Source organism: Thalassophryne amazonica, chromosome 17 (assembly GCF_902500255.1).
Source record: "Thalassophryne amazonica chromosome 17, fThaAma1.1, whole genome shotgun sequence".
In the NCBI taxonomy this organism is placed as follows: domain Eukaryota; kingdom Metazoa; phylum Chordata; class Actinopteri; order Batrachoidiformes; family Batrachoididae; genus Thalassophryne; species Thalassophryne amazonica.
Genome location: NC_047119.1, coordinates 45,985,396 through 45,991,395, shown reverse-complemented (window position 1 = coordinate 45,991,395; position 6,000 = coordinate 45,985,396).

The window sequence follows — 6,000 nt, the reverse complement described above, 5'->3', positions numbered from 1 at the left end:
ATCTATTATTAGACTCTATTGGCTTTGCTCAAAATGTAAATGAGTCCACCCACCACTTTAATCATATCTTAGATCTTGTTCTGACTTATGGTATGGAAATAGAAGACTTAACAGTATTCCCTGAAAACTCCCTTCTGTCTGATCATTTCTTAATAACATTTACATTTACTCTGATGGACTACCCAGCAGTGGGGAATAAGTTTCATTACACTAGAAGTCTTTCAGAAAGCGCTGTAACTAGGTTTAAGGATATGATTCCTTCTTTATGTTCTCTAATGCCATATAACAACATAGTGCAGAGTAGCTACCTAAACTCTGTAAGTGAGATAGAGTATCTCGTCAATAGTTTTACATCCTCATTGAAGACAACTTTGGATGCTGTAGCTCCTCTGAAAAAGAGAGCTTTAAATCAGAAGTGCCTGACTCCGTGGAATAACTCACAAACTCGTAGCTTAAACCAGATAACCCGTAAGCTGGAGAGGAAATGGCGTCTCACTAATTTAGATCTTCACTTAGCCTGGAAAAAGAGTCTGTTGCTCTATAAAAAAGCCCTCCGTAAAGCTAGGACATCTTTCTACTCATCACTAATTGAAGAAAATAAGAACAACCCGAGGTTTCTTTTCAGCACTGTAGCCAGGCTGACAAAGAGTCAGAGCTCTATTGAGCTGAGTATTCCATTAACTTTAACTAGTAATGACTTCATGACTTTCTTTGCTAACAAAATTTTAACTATTAGAGAAAAAATTACTCATAACCATTCCAAAGATGTATCGTTATCTTTGGCTGCTTTCAGTGATGCCGGTATTTGGTTAGACTCTTTCTCTCCGATTGTTCTGTCTGAGTTATTTTCGTTAGTTACTTCATCCAAACCATCAACATGTTTATTAGAACCCATTCCTACCAGGCTGCTCAAGGAAGCCCTACCATTATTTAATGCTTCGATCTTAAATATGATCAATCTATCTTTGTTAGTTGGCTATGTACCACAGGCTTTTAAGGTGGCAGTAATTAAACCATTACTTAAAAAGCCATCACTTGACCCAGCTATCTTAGCTAATTATAGGCCAATCTCCAACCTTCCTTTTCTCTCAAAAATTCTTGAAAGGGTAGTTGTAAAACAGCTAACTGAGCATCTGCAGAGGAATGGTCTATTTGAAGAGTTTCAGTCAGGTTTTAGAATTCATCATAGTACAGAAACAGCATTAGTGAAGGTTACAAATGATCTTCTTATGGCCTCGGACAGTGGACTCATCTCTGTGCTTGTTCTGTTAGACCTCAGTGCTGCTTTTGATACTGTTGACCATAAAATTTTATTACAGAGATTAGAGCATGCCATAGGTATTAAAGGCACTGCGCTGCGGTGGTTTGAATCATATTTGTCTAATAGATTACAATTTGTTCATGTAAATGGGGAATCTTCTTCACAGACTAAAGTTAATTATGGAGTTCCACAAGGTTCTGTGCTAGGACCAATTTTATTCACTTTATACATGCTTCCCTTAGGCAGTATTATTAGACGGTATTGTTTAAATTTTCATTGTTACACAGATGATACCCAGCTTTATCTATCCATGAAGCCAGAGGACACACACCAATTAGCTAAACTGCAGGATTGTCTTACAGATATAAAGACATGGATGACCTCTAATTTCCTGCTTTTAAACTCAGATAAAACTGAAGTTATTGTACTTGGCCCCACAAATCTTAGAAATATGGTGTCTAATCAGATCCTTACTCTGGATGGCATTACCCTGACCTCTAGTAATACTGTGAGAAATCTTGGAGTCATTTTTGATCAGGATATGTCATTCAAAGCGCATATTAAACAAATATGTAGGACTGCTTTTTTGCATTTACGCAATATCTCTAAAATTAGAAAGGTCTTGTCTCAGAGTGATGCTGAAAAACTAATTCATGCATTTATTTCCTCTAGGCTGGACTATTGTAATTCATTATTATCAGGTTGTCCTAAAAGTTCCCTAAAAAGCCTTCAGTTAATTCAAAATGCTGCAGCTAGAGTACTAACGGGGACTGGAAGGAGAGAGCATATCTCACCCATACTGACCTCTCTTCATTGGCTTCCTGTTAACTCTAGAATAGAATTTAAAATTCTTCTTCTTACTTATAAGGTTTTGAATAATCAGGTCCCATCTTATCTTAGGGACCTCATAGTACCATATCACCCCAATAGAGCGCTTCGCTCTCAGACTGCAGGCTTACTTGTAGTTCCTAGGGTTTGTAAGAGTAGAATGAGAGGCAGAGCCTTCAGCTTTCAGGCTCCTCTCCTGTGGAACCAGCTCCCAATTCAGATCAGGGAGACAGACACCCTCTCTACTTTTAAGATTAGGCTTAAAACTTTCCTTTTTGCTAAAGCTTATAGTTAGGGCTGGATCAGGTGACCCTGAACCATCCCTTAGTTATGCTGCTATAGACTTAGACTGCTGGGGGGTTCCCACGATGCACTGTTTCTTTCTCTTTGCTCTGTATGCACCACTCTGCATTTAATCATTAGTGATCGATCTCTGCTCCCCTCCACAGCATGTCTTTTTCCTGGTTCTCTCCCTCAGCCCCAACCAGTCCCAGCAGAAGACTGCCCCTCCCTGAGCCTGGTTCTGCTGGAGGTTTCTTCCTGTTAAAAGGGAGTTTTTCCTTCCCACTGTAGCCAAGTGCTTGCTCACAGGGGGTCGTTTTGACCGTTGGGGTTTTACATAATTATTGTATGGCCTTGCCTTACAATATAAGGTGCCTTGGGGCAACTGTTTGTTGTGATTTGGCGCTATATAAAAAAAAAAAAATTGAATTGAATCTGTGATGGTATGGGGTGTGTTAGTGCCCGTGGCATGGGCAACGTACACATCTGTGATGGCACCATCAATACTGAAAAGTACATCTAGGATTTGGAGCAACACGTGCTGCCATCCAAGCAACGTCTTTTTCAGGGACATCCCTGCTTATTTCAGCAAGACAATGCCAAGCCACATTCTGCACGTGTTACAACAGCGTGGCTTTGTAGTAAAAGAGTGCGGGTACTAGACTGGCCTGCCTCCAGTCCAGACCTGTCGCCCATTGAAAATGTGTGGTGCATTATGAAGTGCAAAATACGACAACGGAGACTCCGGACTGTTGAACAACTGAAGTTGTACATCAAGCAAGAATGGGAAAGAATTCCACCTACAAAGCTTCAACAATTAGTGTCCTCAGTTCCCAAATGCTTATTGAGGGTTGTTAGACGGAGGAACACAGTGGTCAACATACCACTGTCCCAGCTTTTTTGAAACGTGTTGCAGGCATCCATTTCAAAATGAGTAAATATTTGCACAAAAACAATAAAGTTTATCAGTTTGAACATTAATTATCTTGTCTTTGTGGTGTATTCAATTGAATATAGGTTGAAGAGGATTTGCAAATCATTGTATTCTGTTTTTATTTACATTTTACACAACGTCCCAACTTCATTGGAATTGGGGTTGTAGCGCCACTTTGAAACAAGACACATGGGACACTCTGCTTCTATGTGTAGTAGCTAGTACTCTCTCTCTCTCTGTGCTGTGTGTTTGACTCCTCCCTCATCACTCACTCACTCATTTTCAACCGCTTATCCGGGATTGGATCGCGGGGCCAACAGCTCTAGCAGGAGACCGCAGACTTCCCTTTCCCATGCCACATTGACCACCTGGGATCCCAAGGTGTTCCCAGGCCGGTGTGGAGATATAATCTCTCCACCTTCCACTCCCACTCACTAATAATTAACTCAGGAGGTGAACTCATGATCTCTGGCATGGGAGGTGGACTCTAAAAAGCTAAAACCCAGGCCTCTGGCCTGAATGGTCAGAGAATCCTTTAGTGGTTGGGGGAGTGAGGCCTATTGACTACCATATGCATAGCGACTCCTGCAGGCCTCCATCACGGAACTGCCTATTTTGATTTTGTAGTATCAGCTACCCATTTCCAAAATAAAAAAAATTAATGTATTTTCATGCATTCCTGTGCTACAACAGTTTTTGCTGAATTATTCATTTTGTTACATTTTTGAAAGTGCCGTTTAGGCTGCTCCAACCTGAAGATGTCAATCAGCACAACACATCAATGCATCAACCAGCATGTCTCCAGACTCCAGCCCATGCCAGTGTGCACAATAACAACACCGAAACGCATACACTGCTGTGCTTCTGACATTTCAGGGAAAAGTCGACTATTGCCATCGAGTCCATAAAAAATATTCCATCTGCCTCCTCAGTGAGCGGTCGCTGTAGAAACTCAACTCACTTTACTGTTCAGTATTACTATGCACATGCACGTGGTGTCACGGCATGTTTTAGGTTCTATCATTTATAGCTGACATGAAGATTATCCTGCATTTCGAATCTTTGCAACGTGTTTTGTCAGGTAACAACACCATGGGGAGCAACACAGGAAAAGACAAATTTAAGATTTTATTGTCAGCATTACTGCTTCAATCAACATGCCAGCCTCCGGCAGGACCGCGTGTACTGTGATGCTGCTTTGCAGTTAAATTATTTCAGTCATTCTAATGGCGCACAATTATTCTCCTTTCCATGTTTTGATGAGTATGAAAACCACTCAAACAAATACTGAGACCCGTGTGTGTGTGTGTGTGTGTGTGTGTGTGTGTGTGTGTGTGTGTGTGTGTGTGTGTGTGTGTGTGTGTGTGTGTGTGTGTGTGTGTGTGTGTGTGTATACACAACAGGTAAAATAAGTACTGAACACCATTTTTCTCAGTAAATATATTTCTAAAGGTGTGATTGACACAAAGGATTTCCATTAAAAGAAAAAACAGTAACAACCCAAGTAATCCACACATACAAAGAAATCAAACCACAGATGTCCATAAATTTAGTTATGTGTAATAATGTGAAATGACACAGGAAAAAAGTATTGAACACCTGAAGAAAGGGAGGTGCAAAAAGGCATGAAAGCCCAAGAAACCAGCTGAAATCTATCAGTAATTAGAAAGAAATCCTGCCCCATGTCAGTGCAAATTAATATCAGCTGGTTCAGTCCCAGCTGATGGCCTATAAATAGGTGTCTCATTACCAAGGTGTCACACAAGAAACATCTCATGATGAGTAAAAGCAAACACTTTCTCAAGGTCTTCGCAACCTTATTGTTTCAAAACATACTGACGGCATTGGTTACAGAAGGATTTCTAAACCTCTGAATGTTCCAGTGAAAGTGGAAAGATATTTATTTCACCATAAATCGGCCAGGACCAGGTGCTCCTTGCATGATTTCTGACAGTGGAGTGAAAAGAATTATCAGAACAGTTGTCCAAGAGCCAAGGATCACTTGCAGAGAGCTTCACAAAGACTTGGAATTAGCAGGTGCAATTGTTTCAAAGAAAATAAGTAATGCACTCAACCACCATGGCCTGTATGCACACTCACCACAGGAGACTCCATTGAGGCTCTGATCATGGCAGCACAAGAACAAGCCCTAAGCCCCAGATCCACAGAAGCAGGAGTCTATCACAGCTGACAGAGCCCAAGTTGCAGGCTGTGTAAATGTGCTCCAGAGACAGTCCAGCACATAGTAGCAGGACGTAAGAAGAAAGCTGGGACAGCATACACTGAGAGGCACAACCAAGTGTCAGGAATCGTGTACAGGAACATCTGTGCTGCATATGGATTAGAAGTCCCCAGGTCCCGATGGGAGACACCACCAAAGGTGATTGAGAACAACAGGGCTAAGGTCCTGTGGGCCTTCAAATTCCAGACAGATAAGATGGCTGCTTACCAACCAATCACACATGGTGCTGTATGACAAAAGAAAGAAAAGTTGTGATCAATGTGGCAAACCCTGCTGACAGCAGCAGAAAGAAGGAGCGTGAGAAAACATAGAAGTACCAAGGGCTGAAGTAGCAACTGGAGCAGATGTGGAAGGTGAAGTCCAAAATGGTCCCAATGGAGCACTAGGAGCTGTAACCTCCAGATTGAAAGACTAACTCCAGCAGATTCCAGACACAACATCAGAGGTCTCTGT